General features: G+C 43.5%; 1 long non-coding RNA gene across 1 annotated transcript; it reads left to right on the top strand.

Moving 5' to 3' along the window:
* The first annotated feature begins 396 nt into the window (after positions 1 to 396).
* On the top strand, positions 397 to 13,658 carry LOC134165484 (uncharacterized). Its single transcript, XR_009965554.1, has 2 exons — positions 397 to 523; positions 12,896 to 13,658. It is a non-coding gene; the product is annotated as an uncharacterized LOC134165484 (long non-coding RNA).
* The last annotated feature ends 516 nt before the right edge of the window (positions 13,659 to 14,174 follow it).

Raw genomic sequence — 14,174 nt, forward strand, 5'->3', positions numbered from 1 at the left:
CCGGTCCGAGCTGGTCCGATTCCGTACTACCACCCACCTCACCACCCCGCGCCACTATTGTTCAACCGCCAGCGCCGACGCCGCCAGAGCTCGGCGCCAGGCACCACCCGCCGCTTCCGGCCGAGACCACAGCTCCTGCGAGACGGGGAGTATAGGGATGCAGTGGCTCCTGGAGCCTCACTCTCCCTCACCTCGGCGGCTGGCATCGCCTCAGAGCAGCATAGTGAAGAGGCGGGAGGAACGAGCGGTTGTGCCTCCTCACCCCTCCGCGCTGCCACAGAAATCGGGAACTCCCCTGCTCCCCAGCAGCAGTTGGATTCTCCCAGGGAGAGAAGGGCGGGGGCGGTGGAGGGAGGTCCGCCTAGAGCGGCTGTAGCTTGGGCCCTGCAGCGGGGAGGAGGGTGTCGGCATGTGGTCCCGCCTGTCGCGGCGGCCGGGCTGCTATCGTCAACGTGGAGCTGGTCGTGTGTGGCTTGGGGCCTGGTTGTGCAGTTACCCAGCGCACACTTACACATCAAATTGGGTAGGAGTGTCTGATCGTCTGGAGGGTAGGGAGCTTCTTCAGAGGGATCTGGGCAGTCTGGATGGATGATCCAAACCTGTGTATGAGGTATGAGGTTCAAAAGGCAAAGTGCTGGATCCTGTTTTGGGCCACGACTACCCCATGCAATGCTACAGGCTTGGGGAAGAGTGGCTGGAAATCTGCTCAGTGGAAAAGGATCTGGGGGTGCTGATTGACAGCCACTGAACATGAGCCAGCTTGTGCCCAGGCAGCCAAGGTGGCCAACTGCATCCTGGCTTATATCAGAAATTGTGTTGCAGCAGGGCCAGGGCAGTGATTGTCCCTCTGTACTCAGCACTGGTGAAACCGCACCTTGAATACTCTGTTCAGTTGTGGGACCCACACTACAAGGGAGACATCGAGGTTCTGGAGCGGATCAAGAGAAGGGCAGTGAAGCTGGTGAAGGGTCTGGAGCACATGTCTTATGAGGAACAACTGAGGGTGGTGGAGTTGTTTAGCCTGGAGAACGGGAGACTGACGAGAGACCTTGTCGTTCTCTATCCCTACTTGGAAGGGGTTGTAGTGAGGTCTCCCAAATAACAAGTGATAGAACAAGAGGTAGCGGCCTCAAGCTGCGCCAGGGGAGGTTGGGATTGGATATTATGAAAGATTTTTTCACTGAAAGGGTTGTCAAGCACTGGAACAGACTGCCCAGGGAAGTGGTGGAATCGGCATCCCTGGAAATGTTCAGAAAATGTATGGATGAGGCCCTTAATGACACAGTTTAGTGGTGACCTTGGCAGTCCTGGTTGGACTTAAAGGTCTTTTCCAACCTAGTTGATTCTATGTTCTGTGATTCTATGATCATTAGCTCGTAATGTACCATACAGAGCAGGCTGGGGACACGTATTGTTTGGGCTTTGTTAGCAGTGAAACAAAATAAGTACATATAGGAAAGGAGGTTGGGGAGAGTTTGCTGAGGGGCAGGGAGGAAACAAAACTCAAATTCTGGTACCTTGAGTGTATGCAGAACATGTGCTGGATGGTAACTTTGTCCTTTCATGTCTCAGGCTGGGGTTACGCTAACCTGAGCTTTCTAGGAAATAAAAATTGTTCGTCAGGGGTTGTTATTTTTCACTTCATGAGCCTGTGGAGGAGGGAAAGGAAAAAGTTGCTGTTGAAGAGGGTTAAAAACTCAAGTCCCAGGTATTCATATTTGGTGTTGTGGAAAATATCAAGTACAGCCTGTAAGTGTGATCTGAATGGAAAGCAGAACTATGCCAGGCAGCTCTGTGCCTGCACGTGGTCATGAAGCCACAGCTGGTAGGTCAGATCATCCTGAGAATTTCCACAGCTGATGGAAATTGTGCACAAGACGTTCCTGTGTGTGTCAAAGTAGAATTATTTATGAAAGAGCTAAGTAATCTTCCATAATCTTCTTCATTAAAAAGACATATTTCTCTAGTTTTTGTTGTTTCTTTCACTATATTGGGGCATTTTCTTCAATGTTATCAAAAAGACAGAAAAAAGAAATCCCACACTGTGCAAGAGCCCCAGCCCTCCCAGCTCTTAAGTAGCGAGCCACCTTTAGATTTGCTTCTGTTAGAGGATGACAGAACATATTTAATCTCACAGCTTCCTGAAATCTTCCTCAAATTGTTTCTCCCACAGGCTGAGACCGGATTTGGGAGAGGGGTTTCATTTCCTTGTCCCTTCACCATCTCCTTTTTTTGATATACATGAAGAGTGGCAAAGAAGCAGCGCCTGACTTCATTGCAAAAGCAGTAGTAAGGCAGAAAAAAAGGACGTCAGCCCTGGGGTAGAGGGTTTAGAAACAGAAAGGAAAGACTGGACAGATGATGGTGGAGAATTATGAAGGTGATACACATTGGAGTGTTCTCTCATGTAGATCTAAAGGCTATTGAGTCTCAACAGCCCATCACTACAGTGCAGCAACTGTGAAATCCAATGGCAAAAAGGTCATGAAGCTTGTTAGTAAATGACATATGTGAGACAGTATGGTTTTCACTGTCCAAGCTGCTTTTCTTGTAAAAAAAAAATTATTCTAAAATATAGAGGTCATTGCAATAGAAATAGTAAAAGAGAACAAATGTGTCAGCAGTGAAATGATGAAAAACCTAGCAAATGCCAATATGAAGATTGTCCATGCAATTTTATCTTTGTCCATGGTGTGGTTTATATACACGCACATACCCGGCCACCCTGACCTCTGTTCCTCTGTGCACTTTTATTTTGTCTTGTTTGTATACATACATACTTCCTTCCTAGCCCCTTAGTTCAGCAGTGCACCTTATTCTAGCTAACAGTTTACTTACACTGGAAAATGATTTTAGTAGCAAATAAATCTGTCTTTTTATGTTTCTTTTTACTTACTGAGTCTGCATTTTCATTGTAGAGAAGCTTTGGCAGTGAACACGTTTTAACAATTCCCACTGCTTCATCTTCCCCCAGCTGCTCGGTTGAGTTCCCACACTATTTTCTCACCATTTCAGTGTTTGTGAGGTGACACAAGGGACTGGATTTAAAGGAAGGAAAATTAACTCTACCTCAATTTGATTCACTCTTCTGCTTCACAGTGCAATCCTAGAAGCATTGGTGGGAAGGCCAAGGGAAAATGCATAGAGGAAAATGAGTACTCTGGCCCCTCTATCGTGAAATCATGGCTTGAGCTTTATTAGGATTTTCACTCCCAACAGCTAAAAATTAGAAATTAAATCTTGTGTGTTTTACAGACATACTTTGTTCCAGTTTCCTGAGTGAAGATTTACAAGTTCTAAACCTAAAAGACATTTTTACCAGAAAAGATAGTGTTAAACAAGAGCCCATCCAGAGGTGGGGTTGTTTGGGCATTATCAAATACATTGCAGCAAATCCCCGACGAAAATAATGAATAGTATTGGCACTGCTCAAATGAAAGTGTCTGTGTAGGTTTCCATGTGTGTATTGAAAGAGACTCAGGAAAGGAGAAAAGTTTATGGAGAATTTGAACTTGAAACTCAGAGTCTAGCTGATGTAGGTCTGCACCCCCTCACCCCCCTCCAAACATCTAAAAAGTAACATTTCGAAATCAGCCTGACTTCCTTCTCTCCCTTCTCTGCTCACTTAATTCTGCTCTCCCGTGGGCTTTCTCTTCCGTAGGTCAGGCGACTGGGGCTTTTGCAGGCACCCTGGCAGATCATCCTGTTCTTCAGGCAGTTCTCTGTCTGCAGCCAATAAACACATACATTTTCTCCAGCTCCCTTTTTTTTTTCCCTGCTGTGTTTTTTTTTCCTAGTTTCTTTTACTTGTGGCTGTCTTTGTTTACAGGTCTCTTGTTTCTGTGCTCTCTAACTTTTCCCAATTTATTTAATCTTTCACCCCTGGAAGACTCAACAAATATAAATAGGAATACTTTGCAGTGCTCCTCTATTTTGTGACCTGTTACCTCTTCTTATTCTACCAGTCCTCTTTTGATTCAGTGTGCAACCTTTACTATAATGTAGTATTTTAAGCCTTTGTTAACTAGACTTAGTCCCCTTAGTGTGTGATATGAAATCTAATTGAAGACAGTTAGTTCCTCTTTCCCACTCCCTGCCATTTCCTTTGCGTTGGTTCTGCTGATTTTATGGCTGCTGCAAGGTAAAATGAGTCACTGAGGTGATCCAAAAAAAACCCCAACACCCCCAAACCTAAAAAAAACCTCTCAAAACTTTTCTTGATTGGCTCATTGGCTACATTTTATGTAAGGGGCTTTAGGGTGGGAATGTGACCTGAACTTCCAGCAGGCTGAAATTGCATCAAACTCAATGCAACACCACCAGTTTTATCTCTTGGTCCTAGTTCTTCTAATTTATCCAGTCCTTCTTCTATATCTTCCCTCCAGGTAATGATCCACGATCCTGTTTTTGGCAACTGAAGTATTCCCTGCTTCTACTGATTTTTTTCCCCGTTATTTTAATTTTTGTTTTGTGCTGAAAAGTAACCAATATCAGTCAGATTCCTGCCCAGTTCACTGCAAGATTGCCCAGACATTCATTGTGATACAGCAGAGGTTACATCAACATGGCAGTAAAGAGCAGCAGTAGAGTCTATTTGGTTTTCTTCTTCGTCTTATACCTTCTTCTTGCACTCACTGAGTTGCATGCTTTCATTAAACTGTGGAAATTTACTTTTGTTCTTTAGTCATGACAGAAGGAGATGTAGGACTATTCAGTAAATTCAGCACTGAACTTGAAAAGATGCTGCTAAAGAAACTTTTAAAAGCTAACCATGATACCAGTGGTCTAATTCACAGATGTCATCTCAGTAAACCAGCTAGAAAAGGGGACGTTGCTCATTTGTTAAGTTTTTTGGCTTCACGATTGGCTCTTGAAATGAAATACCCGGCTAGCGTGACAAATTATTCCTTGGAAAGTCATGTCCTATATTTTCCGTGGTTAGAAAAACAAATCTGTGACTGTGTACATCTATAAGGCCACAAAATGGAGGAAGCTGAGCCAACCTAAAATTATGCCTGAGTCATAGCACGCAAGGGTGGAGCAACAAGAATTTGTGCCACGCAAATAAAAGCTTATAGCAGGTTCCTGGCTGTGGTGGATCAGAGACATGATAAATCATTATGTGGGTATTAAAACAAATCATGAGTGGGAGACAGAGGAGTGGGGTGAGTTCTCTGCCTTCACATTCTGGCAAAAGACTTCCTAGTAACTAAGTTATTCTGAATTTCTATTCAGAACACCACACAAAATTTCTTAATCCTAACAATATCTCAGCATAGAGCCATAGAATGGTTTGGGTTGAAAGAGACCTTAAAGCTTATCCAGTTCCAATGGACAGGGACAAATTCCACTACACCAGGTGGCTCAAAGCCCCTTCTAGTCTGGCCTTTACCACTGCCAGGGATGGAAAGTGATGATTAATTATAATGATGAAATAGCACTTAATTTCTAAGTGACATTTATGCATTCCTTTTTCATCCATAGATTTAAATATCGCTTACAAATCCTCTTGCTCCTTCAATGAGCTATTTAAAGCTCTTTACACTTCTTTAAAGGTTTACTGATGTGTTGTCTACTGCCACAGCCTTGTTTCTGGCACAGCCTCATTTTCCTCCTTGATCATCACAACAATCTACAAAGTTGTGGATATCAACAATTCACTGAAAGTGCTAACCGAACCTGAGCATGCCTTCTTCCTGCCCAAATCTCAGCCCTTCTGTTCCACCCTTGACCTCTCAGTATTGTCTGACAATACAAGTCATTCCATTGTTTCTAAAATCAAGACTTCATATGGTTTTGTCCAATGGCCCTTCTAATTCCTGGCTATTTCTCTTAAAGTGCCTGATTCTTGTTAATCAGCTTTTATTCAGGATCTGTAATACATCCCCCTGAAGTGCTCACCGCTGTGTGCCCTGTCTCTAGTTCCCTTATCCAGAGCTTGACGTTGACTTATATATGTAATCAAGCATCTGGTGATTCATTACTTGCCATCTCTATTGCTGGCCTGTCTTTCCACACCCAGTTAAAATCAGTACCTTTTTGCCACCTCCTTGAGGTGGCAAGTGTCAGCTACCACAGCTTACACTTAACCCAGTACATTCAGGCTGTGTTTTTTCTCTCAAACCTTTCTTCCTCTTTTTACAGTGAATGCCACACTGCCCTTTCAGGCATTTTTAGGTCTTTAACTTGAATGCCACTTCCAGCTCTCTGGATCCATAAGTGAAGACTGTGTCTATAATATCTTGTTTCTTCCTACTATCAGAAGATTTAGCTTTGTTGACTGTCTCAGCATCTTGTCACTTCACACCGCAACTGTTGTCACCTTCTCTCTCTGACTCCTGCGACTTCCACTGTGTTCTCCAAAAGCTCATTCAGAATTGCACTGTGAGCATTATCTTCCTTGCTGACATAATGTCTATGTCTCTTCTGGCTTTCAGTTTTATCAGCATGAAAGGCAAACTCATTGTCCACTTCAAAGTTTCTGATCAATTGACTCTGAACTGAATCAGCTTTATTGTCACTTTGAGCATCAGCCCACATGTATGTACTCTTGTCAGTAATACTAGTCTTCACTGTCTCAGTAGTGTATTTCTCACGCAACCACCTTTGGCCTTTTTACAAAACACCTCCTTCTTTGCTGGAAGTTCCTCTCAAATTTTAAAGGAATTAGTTCATGCAGTTATCTCACCCAGGACTTATTCTGCATTGTTGCTAGAGATTTTGCAGAGGGCTGAGTATGTAAAATGCAGTCATTGTGTCTGTACCCTTCATTCTCTTCACCAGTGCTGTTTATCCAGTTGTTCTACTTCTTGTATTTTTGCAACCTATAAACTCTACTCTTCCTTTTATAACAAACCCTTACACAATTGTTATGAAAACCTTATAGCTCCCAAAACTGTGGTCTATTGAAAACCATCTTAAGTAGTCTGCAGTCTCACATTGCTTGAATAAAAGTTTCATTAATGTTTTGGCTAATCGGTATATAATATTATGTGGGAAATTTTGGGAAGGGCCAGAGTGCTACTGGCTCCCCAGATGTGAGGACCACTGAGTAGCACAGAAAGCCCCAAATTTTTATAAGAAGAATTTTTGTTATAATAGAACAACATCAACACAGTATTGTGAAACCTACATGTATACCTGCAGCATTATGAAACTTCTGTAGCCTTTAGTGGCTTTTCACATGTTGAAATATCAACCTGAAAAGTATAAACCAAGATAGTAACCTGTCTGAGAAAGCAGAAAGGTGTATATCACTATCTATGATACAGATTAAGGTACGGCTTCTGAAGTATGTTTCAGTATTTTAGCAAATGCTCTGTACTTACCTTGAAAACTGGTAGCATTAGTTGTACTGTCAGAATATAGAGTATGCTGTCGTCATACTAGTCTGCTGTAGCAACAGACACAAGGAGAACAGCATCTTCATGCTATTGTCCTCCTGGTTTTGTTTTGTTTTGTTTTTTTTAATCCTGAAACTGCTCTTCAACAGCATATCAGAAACAGCTGATCCATTATGTCGTTCCTTCCACCGTTTATTTCTTAAAGTACAGTAGACCCCCCCAGAAAAAAAGAAAGAAAAAAAAACAGACATATCAACTACCTGTGTAAAATTGTACAACTAGTTTAAAACATTTAGTGAAACTTAGAAAAATGAGAACCACTTTCTCTTTTGACTGCCATCATTTGAATTACTTCTCTTCTTTATTCTGGTGATAATACTTCTCCAAAGTGGTAGGATGCCTCTGTGACAGTAGTGCCTGCCTCAAGAAACATACACCTGGTTGAAGTGCCTGAATTGTTCAGTGTGACACTAATTCCAATTACTGCTGCAGCAGAATTGTCCTCTTTGGAAGCTCATTCATGCAGTGACATTGTTTGCTGCAGCTCCTGCCTGTTGTTGCTGTCACCATTTATGTGTTTATACACACACATATTTGAAAGTTAGTGCTTCAATGCCAGTGCTCTTGCAGAAGGAAGCAGCACTTTGCAGCTCTATGAATTTGCATTAGAGCAGATGGTGAACCTACCATAATACTCGCTTCACTGAGGTTCTCGGTTATAAAGGCTTTTTGTCTATGTATATATAGAGAGACTTTCACTGTAGCATGGCTGTTAAGATCCCTCTGTCCAGATTATTGGCTTAGCACTGCCTTCCAACCTGGTGGGTACATTTTAGTGCAGTTGCACTAACTGTAGGCTCAGTAGCTACTTACATGAGCAGGGGGAAGATTTAGTGCCATAACACAGTGTTAGAAAAAAACCTCAGCCTAGGTGCCTAAATATAAGAGAAGATGGAAAGCAAGGGAGGAAAACCCCATCAAGAATTTGTGCAATAAATGTGGGCTGTCAATTTTAGAATCGTGAGCATGACGTGCTCTGCAACATTTCTAATCGCACACACACTCAGAGACCAGCTGAGGTAGTTTGGCCCCTCCGGAGGTACTCTGGTCAAATCTCTGCCCAGAGCAGGGTCAGTGAGAACAGGTTCCTCAAGGCTGTGTCCAGCTCGGTTCTGAATATCTCCAGGGTTAGGCACTCCACATCATCTCTGGACATCCTGTGCCGGTGTTCAACCTCCCTCACAATAAACAGGTTTTCATTATGGAATCATAGAATCATAGAATAGTTAGGGTTGGAAAGGACCTTAAGATCATCAAGTTACAACTCCCCTGCCATGGGCAGGGACACCTCACACTAAACCATATCACCCAAGGCCTCGTCCAACCTGGTCTTGAACACTGCCAGAGATGGAGCATTCACAACCTTCCTGGGCAACCTATTGCAGTGCCTCACCACCCTAACAAGAAAGAATTTCCTCCTTATATCCAATCTTAACTTCCCCTGTTTAAGTTTGAACCCGTTACCCCTTGTCCTATCACTACAGCCCCTAAAGAAGAGTCCCTCCCCAGCATCCCTATAGGCCCCCTTCAGATATTGGAAGGCTGCTATGAGGTCTCCATGCAGCCTTCTCTTCTCCAGGCTGAACAGCCCCAACTTTCTCAGCCTGTCTTCATATGGGAGGTGCTCCAGTCCCCTGATCATCCTCGCCCTTCTCTGGACTTGTTCCAAAAGTTCCATGGCCTTGTTATGTTGAGGACACCAGAACTGCGCACAATACTCCAGGTGAGGTCTCACAAGAGCAGAGGGGCAGGATCACCTCCTTCGATATGCTGGTCATGCTCCTTTTGATGCAGCCCAGGATACGGTTGGCTTTCTGGGCTGCAAGGGCACACTGTTGGCTCATGTTCGTTTTCTCATCAATCAACACCCCCAAGTCCTTCTCCTCAGGGCTGCTCTGAATCTCTTCTCTGCCCAATCTGTAGCTGTGCCTGGGATTGCTCTGACCCAGGTGTAGGACCTTGCACTTGTCATGGTTAAACTTCATGAGGTTGGCCTCAGCCCACCTCACAAGTGTGTCAAGGTCCCTCTGGATGGCATTCCTACCCTCCAGCGTATCAACCGAACCACACAGCTTGGTGTCATTGGCAAACTTGCTGAGGGTGCGCTCAATCCCACTGTCCGTGTCGGCAACAAAGATGTTAAACAAGACTGATCTCAACACCAATCCCTGAGGGACGCCACTCATTACTGGTCTCCAGCTGGACATTGAGCCATTGACCACAACTGTTTGTGTGCAGCCATCCAGCCAGTTCTTTATCCACCGAGTGATCCATCCATCAAATTGATGTCTCTCCAATTTAGAGACAAGGATGTCATGTGGGACAGTGTCGAATGCTTTACACAAGTCCAGGTGGATGACATCAACTGCTCTACCCCTGTCCCTCAGTTCTGTAGCCCCATCATAGAAGGCGACCAAATTGGTCAGGCAGGATTTCCCCTTAGTGAAGCCCTGCTGGCTGTCACCAAGCACCTTGTTGTTTTTCATGTGCCTTAGCATGCCTTCCAGGAGAATCTGCTCCAAGATTTTGCGAGGCACAGAGGTGAGACTGACTGGTCTGCAATTTCCCAGGTCATCCATTTTCCCCTTCTTGAAAATGGGGGTTATATTTCCCTTTTTCCAGTCGTCGGGAACTTCACCTATCTGCCATGATTTTTCAAATATGATGGCCAGTGGCTTAGCAACTTCATTTGCCAGCTCCTTCATGACCCACGGATGGATCTCATCAGGACCCATGGACTTGTACACGTTCAGATTTTTAAGATGGTCTTAAACCAGATCCTCTCCTACTGTGTGCCTGAGGTCTTCATTCTCACAGTCCCTGCATCTTCCTTCCAAGACTTGGTTGGTTTGGTCAGAGCCTTTGCCAGTGAAGACCGAGGCAAAGAAGTCATTCAGAACCTCAGCCTTCTCCAAATCCTGTGTAGCCAGTTCTCCCAAGAGCTTCCTGAGCAGGCCTACCTTCTCCCTAGTCTGTTTTTTATTTGCTATGTACCTGTAGAATCCCTTCCTGTTATTCTTAATATCCCTAGCCAAGTTTAATTCTAACTGGGCCTTATCTTTCCTAACCTGGTCCCTAGCTTCCCGGACAACATCCCTGTACTCTTCCCAGGTCGCCTGTCCTTGCTTCCACTTTTTATAAGCCTCTTTTTTCATTTGAATTTTCCTCAGCAGCTCCTTATCCATCCAAGGAGGTCTCCTGGCCTTCCTGCTGCACTTCCTTCTGGTTGGGATGCAACACTCCTAAGCTTGTAGCAGGTGATCCTTGAATATCAACCAAGAGTCTTGGGCCCCCCTGCCCTCTAGGGCTGTATCCCATGGAACCTTACTAAGCAGGTTCCTGAAGAGGCCAAAGTCTGCTCTTTTGAAGTCCAGGGCAGTGAGCTTGCTGCGCGCTCTTCTCACTGTCCTGAGGATTTCAAATTCAACCATCTCATGATCGCTGCATCCAAGGCTGCCCTGGAGCATCACATTTCCAACCAGCCCTTCCCTGTTGGTGAGCATGAGGTCAAACATGGCACCTCTCCTTGTTGGCTCCTCTGTTACTTGCAGAAGGAAGTTGCCTTCCACGCAATCAAGGAACTTCCTGGATTGCTTGTGCCGGGCCGTACCGTCCTTCCAACAGATGTCAGGGTGGTTGAAGTCACCCATGAGAACAAGGGTCTGTGAGCGTGAGGCTGTTCCTATCTGTCTATAGAGTGCTTCATCCACAGAGTCCTCTTGATCAGGTGGTCTGTAACAAGTCCCCACAGTAATGTCTCCCATAGCTATATTCCCTTTAACCCTGACCCACAAACTCTCTGTTAACTGCTCACCTGTCCCCAGACAGAGTTCCATACTCTCCAGCCTATCCCTAAGATAAAGGGCAACTCCCCCTCTGCGCCTGCCATGCCTGTCTTTTCTAAAAAGCCTGTAACCTTCCATTCCAACACTCCAGTCGTAGGAGCCATCCCACCATGTTTCTGTGATGCCTATTATATCATACCCCTGTAGACGTGCCCACATCTCTAATTCCTCTTGTTTGTTCCCCATGCTACAGGCATTTTTATAGAGGCATCAGTGACTTTTCTACAAAGCTTCTTTCCAGCCAGTTGATTGCCAGCTTGCACTAGTGCATGGGGTTATTCCTCCTGAGGTGTAGGACTCTGTACTTCTCTCTGTTGAATTTCATGAGGTTCCTCTCATCCATTTCTCCAGTCTGTTGAGGACCACCCGAAGGGCAGCACAACCCTCTTGTGTCTCAGCCACGCCTCCTGGTTTTGTGCCAACTGTAAAGTGACAGAAGATGCGCTCCCATTAATATAGTCCATATTTAATCAGTTTCTCTATGAGGATACTATCAGAGGCAATATTGAAAGCCTTCTTAAAGTCAAAGTAAAGAAGAGCATGGCTTTTCCATCATCCACTTAACTGGTTATTTTATGGAAGACGGCTTCATGTTGGTAAGGCATGACTAGCCTGTCGTTGTCGTCATGCTCCTTTTGGCCCTTCTTGAGGGTAGGGGTAATGTTTGCCTTCTTCTGGTCCTCAGAAACCTCTTCTGTTTGCCACAGCCTTTCAAAGATTATTGAGAGTGGCCTTATGGTGATGTTGGCCAGCTCCATTAGCAGTCTTGGGTGGATCCCATCAGGTTACAGGGCCTTGAGTATATCCAGGTTGTTTATAAATTCCTAACCTGATTCTCTTCTGCTGAGGATTAAGTTTTCTTTGCTCCAGACTTTTCCACCTGGGATTGATGGGGTGGAGCTGGGATTCCTGCAGACCAGTAGTCAAGGCATTGCATGCTGTGGCCTTTTCCATGTTCTTTTTCATCAGAATCCCTGCCAGTGGGCCCATAATTTCCCTGGTCTTTTTGCTGCTGTTGTACCTATAGAAGCTCTTCTTGTTGCCCTTCACATCCCTCATCAGATTGTTGGGTTTCCTAACCCCATCCCTGACCATGTTAGATTTATGACAGTCTTACTGATTCAACTCTTCAGCCTCTGGAAAATGCTAGCAATGCCCCATGCAGCTGCCCAGTACGTGTGTTGTCTCTATTAAACTTAATGAGAAGCAAAGGCTGTGTTTAGTTGCAACTTTTTACTTAATTAAAATTAAAATGACACATCACTCCATCTACAGGCAGAGCCTTAATCTCCAGTGTCAGTATTAGGTTCAGTATTGACAGTGACCTAGTTTCCATTGATGGAATTCATTAAAAGTTTTAGTCCACAAAGTCAGGAAGAAGTAGTGGCTGACAGTTCTGAACTGAAATGAGGGGAAAAAAAAAATCAAACCTGACCTGTTTTGTTAATCCATCCATGTACATGAAAACAGCACAGCAGGATTAGGGAACTAATCCCATTTCAAATCTGATGCCTGCTGGTTCTATTTAATGAGCATTATGTCTGTTTCCTTTTTAACCCTAAAATGTCTTAATATTTAAAACATTTTTTCGTTTTAAATTTAAAAATATTCTGATTTTTTTTTCCATTGTACTTTTGATCTCTTCAGGTAAGGTACTTGCTTCTACAACTGGACCAAAGATGGACTGCTAACTACCATTTTTACTGCCAAACTGCATGCCAAACTTCATTCATATGGAAATATCCAGAAAAAGGAATTAGCACAGAGTTCTCTGAGCACTGGTATTAATGACATTTCCTACAGATTTGTACCTTGTGAATAAACTCTGGTGTGTAGGAAGGAATAAAGTCATGGGGAAGATAGATTGTTTTAGGGCTGAGATATTCAGAGCATCTCTCCTCACACATCTGTAGCACTCAGTAAATGTTTTATACTTTCACACTGCGCTCTTTTCCTGTGTAGGGACACTATTAAAATATCTCTGGCCTATATGCCCACTTTCATTAAATTCGCAAAAAACTGTTGAGACATTTGTCTCTCTGCCAAATATGGCTGAAATTGAAGGAAGAGCTAAAAACTATTAACAGAGGTTAAGGAAGGTGACTAGACAGATGCATTCTTTGAACAGACCACCATAACTATTCACAAACACACGGTAAGGCACTCTGATTTGGTGGTCCCCAGAAGGTAATGTGTGCTCTGGAAACTTTCCCTGAAGAACTCTGGCTCTCATGGTAATGGGTGATTATTGTTGTTTGTTTTTTTTTTAATTCACATGACAATTGTGCAATATAATAGAAATAAAAATTTGTATATTACAGATACGACATGGCATAGTCATGCTTTTCTAATTGCGAAATGTAAACAAAAGATGACTGTGAAATTAGAATGAAAATAAAAATGAAGAGAAGTAGATATAGGGTAAAGTAAAAGTTGTGTTATTTAGTAAATTAATTTTGTTGTTTTTTTTTATTTCATTAAAACACTGATGAGAAAATTACTCACTGGTCAAGAATCTGATCTAATTTATCTAAGTTCAGTGACCACACTTTGAGCATCTGCAGTTGGGAACCTCTGCATGGTTCATGCATAGGTTTAAGGGAAGAGGAAAACTTGGGGCAATTGACTTGTCCTTATATTGTCTTAATAATATAAGAATATCTTAATTTATATGAAATAATTAGATATGATTATACAATCTCATTATAAATAATGTAAATTCACCCATGCTGTATTGGCTGCAAGTTTATCTGCTACTTGGTCTTCAGACTGTTGCTTCTAATCTGTCATGTGCCCGTGGGAAGCCTAAGATTACATCTGTTTTGTACCTCAGATTTTTCTGATATTGTGACTTTAACTATTGCTCAGTTATTTTATAAGCTATAGCATTATTTTCATGCTCTCACTGGTGGTTACCATGCCATGC

Source organism: Pezoporus occidentalis, unplaced genomic scaffold, assembly GCF_034315485.1.
Source record: "Pezoporus occidentalis ecotype Australia unplaced genomic scaffold, CSIRO_AGI_Poc_V1 ctg24, whole genome shotgun sequence".
Lineage (NCBI taxonomy): Eukaryota > Metazoa > Chordata > Aves > Psittaciformes > Psittacidae > Pezoporus > Pezoporus occidentalis.